This window comes from Carassius carassius, chromosome 38 (assembly GCF_963082965.1).
Source record: "Carassius carassius chromosome 38, fCarCar2.1, whole genome shotgun sequence".
In the NCBI taxonomy this organism is placed as follows: domain Eukaryota; kingdom Metazoa; phylum Chordata; class Actinopteri; order Cypriniformes; family Cyprinidae; genus Carassius; species Carassius carassius.
Window position 1 is genome coordinate 4,140,389 of NC_081792.1, and position 9,944 is coordinate 4,150,332.

Sequence of the window (9,944 nt, forward strand, 5' to 3'; positions counted from 1 at the left end):
ATGGTGAGCACTTGAAAAAAAGACCTCCTTCGAGCCAAAGTCGAACCAGCGACCTAAGGATTGCCAACACTCCAACCTACAGTGCTCCGCTCTACCAGCTGAGCTATCGAAGGGACAAAGTGCTAGACAGAACCTCGACATATCACGGTCCTGTAGCTCTACTGCTGGCCAAAAAAAGTCCCTTCTGTAAGCGTAACATGCTTCGGTATTGCTGTTTTTTTTTTTACTCACCCCGGGGGTTCAGTTTATTTGGCCAGATTCCTGTGATTGCTGGATTGATACCTTGAACTGGTAATTAAGCTCTTGTCCAGGTGAAAATACTTTTGTCTTGCATCTGAAAACACACATTGCAACCATTATCTAGATGAAAAACTGCCTATCGTCGGCCTGTCAAGGTACGAAATTGACATATTGTGAGGTTAATAATGAAAGTGAGACCAATTTTTAATCCGCAAAGTTGCTGATTATTCGCTCGTTCAGTTTAATGCAGATTACAATTTATTCTCAATCTCCAGGTGGCAATTAGTGATAAGGCTTCAAAATGGCAAGCCCGTGACATCAAAACCACATGGCATTACACCCTTCAAAGTAATGAAGCAGTTACAGAGTAGTGATGAAATTGTTCATTCAAAAATCAACTGGCTGCCAGCCTGCAGCCAAGAGTCGGACCTAGAATCTTCAGATCCGTAGTCAGACGCGTTATCCATTGCGCCACTGGCCCACCAATAGTAAAGACCCCTGATTGCTACAGAGTTGTTGGTTTTAGATGTGACTATGGCAAGCATTGCTGTCTGCTTATTCTCACCTTGTTATCAGGAGGTAAGCCCTGATAATTGCCGAGCTTATCCGAGAGCTTGTGTGATGAATGGCAATACCGAAGCATGTTACATGACTCCCCATAGACATCGGAACCTCAACCTATCAGGGTTCTGTAGCTCTACTGCTGTCCAAAAAGTCACTTCTGGTGAAGGAAGATGTGCTGGCATTTTGAGGAGGGAAGCAAAAAAGTTCAAGCTTTCCCATACCGGGAGTTGACCCCTGGCCGCATGGGAGAAAACCAGGAATCCTAACTGCTAGACCATATGGGAACTGGCCAGCTTTAACTGGGCACAAGCTTGTGGGCCACTTTCCATAATCTGGCCAGTGTGGTTTACAGAAATAAATAGTGTTGCATGCATTCAAGGGACATGAAAAACTGCCTATCGTCGGTCTGTCAAGGTACAAAATTGACATATTGTGAGGTTAATAATGAAAGTGAGACCAATTTTTAATCCGCAAAGTTGCTGATGTAGTTTCGTCTACCGGTTCTCAGAAGAATCACACTCAGTCAGTGGTTTTCTCTCAGAAGAAAAGACTTTATTTTATGGAAAACAACGCCGAGAGTCCTTGCAAGGAAATCTCTCGAATGTTATTTGGTATCTCCTTATATACACTATATGGTGCGGTTCCACAATAGTCAAACTTTTCCTTATGATTACAATTTTTATACCTCCCTAGAGAGGAGAGGCCCCCTGCTTGATTTATTCTAAAGAAAGGCCCTGTATGTATGTCTGACCATATGTTTGTCATCGGTTTTGTACATTCCAGCACGTAGGCAACTTTATATATTATTGCCTAAAATTTGTGACATTTTGGTGAACATGCACCACTTGTGGTGAAATTAACCAAAATCCAAAATTCTCTATGCATATTTCTACAGTATTATGGGACAACACTTACAAAAATGGATTCCTCGGAGCTTGCAGAGTACATCCAATGAGACTTCAACCACAAAATCGCTAAAATGTATCTGTCCAGGGAACCATTAGGAAGGGTGTGCTGAATAAATGGCAAATGGGAGGGTTTTTTTTTTAAAATGTCCATTTACAATTTATTCAGCGGGACCTCCGTAGTGCACCCGTGGACATAAATTTTTATGCAAATTCTACAGTATTATGTGACCAAACTTACAAGAATGGACTCTACTGAGCGTGCTTTGTACAGTAGAGGTGTTTCCATTAACAATATTGCACTCATTTGAAATAAATCAAGTTAAATAGATTAGGAATAAGTGCAAACATATCTATATAGAAAGATTCTGTATGTGATTGTAACCGGATGCCCCCTTTGGATAAATAAATTCATTTTTGAGGTTTGTGCTCATGTAGTACGGGGTTATAGCTCAACAACAGAGCATTTGTCTGCAGATCAATAGGTCTACGTTTTGGATCTGGCTTGCTTGACATAATCAACGACATGATTTCAAAGTGAGTCTGTAATCAAGTCGTCCACAGTTCAAATCTGGGTGTCTCCTTTGGACTTGCCTTATTTGGAGGTTTTGAGTTGTAGAGTTGCTGATTCTGATTTGGAGTAACCAAAGACCTGAGTTTACAGTGAAGGAGTCAATGTTTGATATTGTTGAATCGTAGGATCTAACTTAATCTTTGGCTCGAAGCACAGAAGTCTGTAGGGGTATAGCTTAATGAAAGAGCATTTTTCTGCAAAGATATGGGGGCATAGTTAAGTGGTAGAGCTTTTGAAAGCAGATCAAAAGGTCCACGGCTCAAATCCGAGTGCCGCTTATGGATTTGGCATATTAGGAATAAGAGCAAACATATCTATATAGAAAGATTCTGTATGTGATTGTAACTCAGTGGCACATCCTCTCGAGAGGTTCTTTTTTGTATCTGGCATGCTTGTCATATCCAAAAACTTTATTCAAAAGTGAGTCTGTCATCTTGTGTGAGGCGATGATCCAGGGAGGCTGTGGGGGTATAGCTCAGTGGTAGAGCATTTGACTGCAGATCAAGAGGTCCCCGGTTCAAATCCGGATGCCCCCTTTGGATTTGGCATGTTAGGAATATGTGTAGCCATATCTTCCTGCCTTTTTTTGCTCATACTGTACGGGGTTATATCTCAATGGCACGGCGTTTGATTGCAGATCAAGAGGTCCCAGGTTCATTCCCTGTGCCTAATTTGAGCTTGGCATATTAGGAATAAACAAATCCTTGACATAAATTCATTTTTTAGGTTTGTGCTCATGCAGTACGGGGTTATAGCCCAACAACAGAGCATTTGTCTGCAGATCAATAGGTCTACATTTTGGATCTGGCTTGCTTGACATAATCAATGACATGATTTCAAAGTGAGTCTGTAATTAAGTAGCCCACAGTTCAAATCTGGGTGTCTCCTTTGGACTTGTCTTATTTAGAGGGTTTGAGTTGTAGAGTTGTTGATTCTGATTTTGAGTAACCAAAGACCTAAGTTTACAGTGAAGGAGTCAATGTTTGATATTGTTGAATCGTAGGATCAAACTTAATCTTTGGCTCTAAACACAGAAGTCTGTAGGGGTATGGCTTAATGAAAGAGCATTTTTCTGCAAAGATGTTGGGGTATAGTTCAGTGGTAGAGCATTTGAGTGCAGATCAAGAGGTCCTCGGTTCAAATCCGAGTCAGTTTATGGATTTGGCAGATTAGGAATAAGTGCAAACATAGCTATATAGAAAGATTCTGTATGTAATTGTAACTCAGTGGCACATCCTCTCGAGAGGTTCTTTTTTGTATCTGGCATGCTTGTCATATCCAAAAACTTTATTCAAAAGTGAGTCTGTCATCTTGTGTGAGGCTATGATCCAGGGAGTCTGTGGGGGTATAGCTCAGTGGTAGAGCATTTGACTGCAGATCAAGAGGTCCCTGGTTCAAATCTGTGTGCCCCCTTTGGAATTGGCATGTTAGGAATATGTGTAGCCATATCTTCCTGCCTTTTTGTGCTCATACTGTACAGGGATATATCTCAATGGCACGGCGTTTGATTGCAGATTAAGAGGTCCCAGGTTCATTCCATGTGCCTAATTTGAGTTTGGCATATTAGGAATAAACCAATCCTTGACATAAATTCATTTTTGAGGTTTGTGCTCTTGCAGTACGGGGTTATAGCTCAACAACAGAGCATTTGTCTGCAGATCAGTAGGTCTACATTTTGGATCTTTCTTGCTTGACATAATCAACGACATGATTTCAAAGTGAGTCTGTAATCAAGTCGTCCACAGTTCAAATCTGGGTGACCCCTTTGGACTTGTCTTATTTGGAGGTTTTGAGTTGTAGAGTTGCTGATTCTGATTTGGAGTAACCAAAGACCTGAGTTTACAGTGAAGGAGTCAATGTTTGATATTGTTGAATCGTAGGATCTAACTTAATCTTTGGCTCAAAGCACAGAAGTCTGTAGGGGTATAGCTTAATGAAAGAGCATTTTTCTGCAAAGATGTGGGGGCATAGTTCAGTGGTAGAGCATTTGAGTGCAGATCAAGAGGTCCACGGTTCAAATCTGAGTGCCGCTTATGGATTTGGCAGATTAGGAATAAGTGCAAACATATCTATATAGAAAGATTCTGTATGTGATTGTAACTCAGTGGCACATCCTCTCGAGAGGTTCTTTTTTGTATCTGGCATGCTTGTCATATCCAAAAACTTTATTCAAAATTGAGTCTGTCATCTTGTGTGAGGCGATGATCCAGGGAGGCTTTGGGGGTATAGCTCAGTGGTAGATAAGATAAAGATAAATATAAAATATACTTTAATGTCCCCCAGGGGGGAAATTTGTCTTGGGCTACAGTCACTGCGACACACACTTACAACGTACCACATAAAAAATACACAGAATATAAACAATACAAACATGCGTCATTACACTGTATCGTGAAAATTAAAAAAATTAATTCATAATAATAATTGCACCACACAGTGGGGATAAAAAGTATACAAGTAGGTAACCGTCATTTGCTACTGTTTAGCATCTTAATGGCAGCTGGGATGAATGAGTTTTTATACCTCTTTAACCTGCAGTACGGCATTCTAAATCGTTTACCTGAGGGTAACAACTCTATTTCCTTATTCAGAATGTGGGATGGATCATCCAGAATCTTATTTGCCTCCCTGAGCACAGATTTTTCATACAGTGACTGAAGGTAATCAATCAATCAATAAAAACACACAGATACTTATATGACGTAACCTGGCGTATTGGTTTGTTATGAATAAGTACAGGATTAGGTTCACAGATTGATCTTGGGTCAAATATCATCTCCTCTGTTTTAATGACGTTAACCATCAGATGGTGAGCATCACACCAGTCCACAAACTGTTTAATTTCTGAATGGTAGGAGACTGTGTCTTGGTCTCGAAACAATAAGCTAAGGATAGCAGTGTCATCAGAGAATTTAACAATATAATTGTGTGGATGTTTACTCACACATTCATTGGTATAGATAGTAAAAAGGACAGGGGAGCTCACACAACCCTGTGGTGCCCCCGTGCTGATGGATTTGGGATCTAAGACTGCCTTGTGTACTTTAACATATTGTGTCCTGTTAGTTAAAAAGGAGTAATACCATTCAACAATAAAAGAGCTTACACCCATATTTTTAAGTGTCTCAAGTAAAATAACTGGCTGAATCGTATTCAAGGCCGAACTAAAATCTATAAAAAGTAAGCGTGCGTAGGCCTTCGGGTCCTCCAAGTGCTTAAGGTCTAGGTGGGTGATGCTACTTATAGCATCATCTGTACTCCTACCCCGTTTATAGGCAAACTGCCAGGGATCTAACTTTTTGTTAACCTCAGTTTTTAAAAGAGACACCATATATTTCTCAAAACACTTCATTACAATGGATGTCAATGCTACTGGTCTAAAATCATTGTTCTCCTTGGGACAGGGTTTCTTTGGTACTGGAATAATAACAGTCTTTTTCCATAGGGCTGGGATGATGCGAGAGTCAAGTGATCGCTGAAAGATAGGACACCAGGCTGGAACAAGCTCCTCCGCACATGTTTTCAGTAAGCGGGCAGAGATTCCATCTGGACCCTTAGCCTTCCTAGTACACTGATGCTGGAACAGTGACTGTATCTGTAACCAGTCTATCTCATGTCCTATGTTCAAATCCGTGCTGATGAAGTTTAGGATACTAGTGCAATCATTGTTAAAATCCTGAGTTTGAAATCTAAGGTAAAAGTCATTAAATTCATTAGCTTTCATCCAGTCATCTGTAGTGGTTATATGTACTTTGTGACATGTTAGTGATAGTTTTCATTGAGTCCCAGAGTTTTTTCGAATTTGTGGTTGTAAAGTGGCTTTCAATTACTTCCTTTTGCTTCTTTCTGGCTTTATTAAGCAGTTGGTTCAGTTCCTTTTGCACCACTTTTAGCTCAATTCTGTCATTATTTCTAAAAGCTACCTTTTTTCGATTTTTGCAGTCTTTTATTTCCTTGGTTACGTAAGGCTTATTATTTGGGTAAACCACAACCTCTTTCTTTGTAAGGACGCTATCTATGCAATAATTTATGTAGTCTGTGATTGTCTCTGTTGTAACATCAATACCTGTGTTGTGAAACACACTCCAATCTGTACACAAGAAGCATCCTTTTAGTGTTTCTATCCCCTCATCAGACCACACACTGACTGTTTTCACTTGTGGCTTGCTGCGTTTCAGCATGGTTTTGTAGATGGGAATTAAGTGAATCACGTTGTGGTCTGAATTGGCCAATGGGGCTTTTGGTTTGGCTACATAGGCATTTTTAACATTGCCATAACATTTGTCAATAGTCTTGTTTTCACGTGTGCTGCACTTGATATATTGTTCAAACCCAGGGAGTGCTAATTCAAGTTTACAGTGGTTGAAGTCGCCCACTACAAACACGGGGGCGCCCGGAGCGCGCTGCAGTTCTTGGTGTACACAGTCAGCAATGCAAGCTGCGGCCCTAGCTGCATTCCCGCTGGGAGGAATGTACACAACGCACATGGCCACACTTCCGAACTCCCTTGGGAGGTAAAACGGTCTCATAGTCAAATGCAAAATCTCGACATCCGGACAGCAAAGTGTTTCCCTAACTGTGTACTGTTTGCACCAGTTGCCGCCACCTCTCGTTTTTCCGGATTGTTCAGTCCTTTCTGCCCTGACAAGTGAAAATCCATCGATGTCAATCAGAGAGTTTTGGATATCCCTGTGTAACCACGTTTCCGTGATCACCATTAAACTTGAGGTGCGATACTCAGAGCATGTTCTGTTATTAATCCGAAGTTCTTCTATATTAGCTCGAAGTGATCTTGCGTTGCATAATATCATTGAAGCTAGAGGAGGCTTACTGCCTCTCCATCGTAAACGCTGACGCGCTCCACCACGCCGACCCCTTTTCCTCGACCGCCCTGGCCGAGCGCTCACGCAGGCTGGTAAATCCACAGGTGGAAGATGGGACGGTCGGAGTGCCAGCAGCGCATCTCGGGTGTAGGTAGTAAGATGCTGGGCCTGGATGCCCGCTGAATAAGTTTGGCATGGTACACATACTCCGACAATGAGCAAGACAAGATATATGTAATGAATAAATCTTGCCATGTTGACTTCACGTTCCCACAGCGCAGCAACACATTCACAAACATACAAGCCAACGCAACCAACAAGCAAACAAAAACAACCAACAAACAAAATGACGATCGCAGTAAACAGCGTGCCCGGGTCGCAAACAGAGCAGCGCCACCGGAAGACTGCAAAAAGTGGTAAAGCATTTGAATGCAGATCAAGAGGTCCCCGGTTCAAATCCGGGGGCCCCCTTTACATTTGGCATGCAGTATGGGTTATAGCTCAACAACAGAGCATTTGTCTGCAAGTCAATAGGTCTACTATTTTGATCTGGCTTGCTTGACATAATCAACGACATGATTTCAAAGTGAGTCTGTCATCTTGTGTGTGGCTATGATCCAGGGAACCTGTGGGGGTATAGCTCAGTGGTAGAGCATTTGACTGCAGATCAAGAGGTCCTTGGTTCAAATCTGGATGCCCCCTTTGGATTTGGCATGTTAGGAATATGTGTAGCCATATCTTCCTGCTTTTTGTGCTCATACTGTACAGGGTTATACCTCAATGGTACGGCGTTTGATTGCAGATTAAGAGGTCCCAGGTTCATTCTATGTGCCTAATTTGGGCTTGGCATATTAGGAACAAACAAATCCTTCACATAAATTCATTTTTGATGTTTGTGCTCAGGCAGTACGGGGTTATAGCTCAATAACAGAGCATTTGTCTGCAGATCAATATTTCTATGTTTTGGATCTGGCTTGCTTGACACAATCAACGACATGATTTCAAAGTGAGTCTGTAATCAAGTCGTCCACAGTTCAAATCTTGGTGTCTCCTTTGGACTTGTCTTATTTGGAGGGTTTGAGTTGTAGAGTTGTTGATTCTGATTTGGAGTAACCAAAGACCTAAGTTTACATTGAAGGAGTCAATGTTTGATATTGTTGAATCGTAGGATCTAACTTAATCTTTGGCTCTAAACACAGAAGTCTGTAGGGGTATGGCTTAATGAAAGAGCATTTATCTGCAAAGATGTGGGGGCATAGTTGAGTGGTAGAGCATTTGAGTGCAGATCAAGAGGTCCCCGGTTCAAATCCGAGCGCAGTTTATGGATTTGGCAGATTAGGAATAAGTGCAAACATATCTATATAGAAAGATTCTGTATGTGATTGTGACTCAGTGGCACATCCTCTCGAGAGGTTCTTTTTTGTATCTTGCATGCTTGTCATATCCAAAAACTTTATTCAAAATTGAGTCTGTCATCTTGTGTGAGGCTATGGTCCAGGGAGTCTGCGGGGGTATAGCTCAGTGGTAGAGCATTTGACTGCAGATCAAGAGGTCCCCGGTTCAAATCTGGGTGCCACCTTTGGATTTGGCAGGTTAGGAACATGTGTAGCCATATCTTCCTGCCTGTTTGTGCTCATATTGTATGCGGTCATATCTCAATGGCACAGCGTTTCATTGTAGATCAAGAAATCCCAGGTTCATTCCATGTGCCTCCTTTGGGCATATTAGGAATAAACAAATCCTTGACATAAGTTCATTTTTGTGGTTTGTGCTAATGCAGTACGGGTTATAGCTCAACGACAGAGCATTTGTCTGCAGATCAATAGGTCTACGTTTTGATCAGATGCAACTACACTCACAATTTAAAAGATACATTATTCGTATGCTTGGCGAAAGAGATGTGTTTTTAATCTAGATTTAAACAGAGAGAGTGTGTCTGAACCCCGAACATTATCAGGAAGGCTATTCCAGTGTTTGGGAGCCAAATGTGAGAAAGCTCTACCTCCTTTAGTGGACTTTGCTATCCTAGGAACTACCAAAAGCCACTAGCCAGTGCAGAGACTGTAAAATTGGGGTAATATGATCATATTTTCTTGACCTCGTAAGGACTCTAGCTGCTGCATTTTGGACTACCTGTAGCTTGTTTATTGACAAAGCAGGACAACCACCTAGAAGTCCATTACAATAGTCCAGTCTAGAGGTCATGAATGCATGAACTAGCTTTTCTGCATCAGAAACAGATAACATGTTTTGTAGCTTGGCAATGTTTCTAAGATGGAAGAATGCAGTTTTTGTAACATTGGAAATATGATTTTCAAAAGACAAATTGCTGTCTAATATAACACCCAGATTTCTGACTGTAGAGGAAGTAACAGTACATCCGTCTAGTTGCAGATTGTAATCTACAAGATTCTGTGTAGTGTTTTTTGGTCCAATAATTAATATCTCTGTCTTATCCGAATTTAATTGGAGAAAATTATTTGTCATCCAATCTTTTACATTTTTAACACACTCTGTTAGCTTAGATAATTGGGAAGTTTCATCTGGTCTCGTTGAGATATATAGCTGAGTATCATCAGCATAACAGTGAAAGCTAACACCATGTTTCCTGATGATATCTCCCAAGGGTAACATATAAAGCGTGAAGAGTTGCGGCCCTAGTACTGAGCCTTGAGGTACTCCCTTGTGATCGATAGGATACATCTTCATTCACTGCTACGAACTGATGGCGGTCATATAAGTACGATTTAAACCATGCTAATGCACTTCCACTGATGCCAACAAAGTATTCAAGTCTATGCAAAAGAATGTTGTGGTCAATTGTGTCAAACGCAGCAC

General features: G+C 41.2%; 4 non-coding genes across 4 annotated transcripts; all 4 read left to right on the forward strand.

Annotated features, from left to right (window-relative positions):
- Positions 1–2,747: 2,747 nt before the first annotated feature.
- Positions 2,748–2,819, forward strand: trnac-gca (transfer RNA cysteine (anticodon GCA)). Its single transcript has one exon. It is a non-coding gene; the product is annotated as a tRNA-Cys (tRNA).
- An 805-nt stretch (positions 2,820–3,624) lies between these two features.
- On the forward strand, positions 3,625–3,696 carry trnac-gca (transfer RNA cysteine (anticodon GCA)). Its single transcript has one exon. It is a non-coding gene; the product is annotated as a tRNA-Cys (tRNA).
- A 4,040-nt stretch (positions 3,697–7,736) lies between these two features.
- On the forward strand, positions 7,737–7,808 carry trnac-gca (transfer RNA cysteine (anticodon GCA)). Its single transcript has one exon. It is a non-coding gene; the product is annotated as a tRNA-Cys (tRNA).
- Positions 7,809–8,613: 805 nt separating this feature from the next.
- On the forward strand, positions 8,614–8,685 carry trnac-gca (transfer RNA cysteine (anticodon GCA)). The gene has a single exon. It is a non-coding gene; the product is annotated as a tRNA-Cys (tRNA).
- The last annotated feature ends 1,259 nt before the right edge of the window (positions 8,686–9,944 follow it).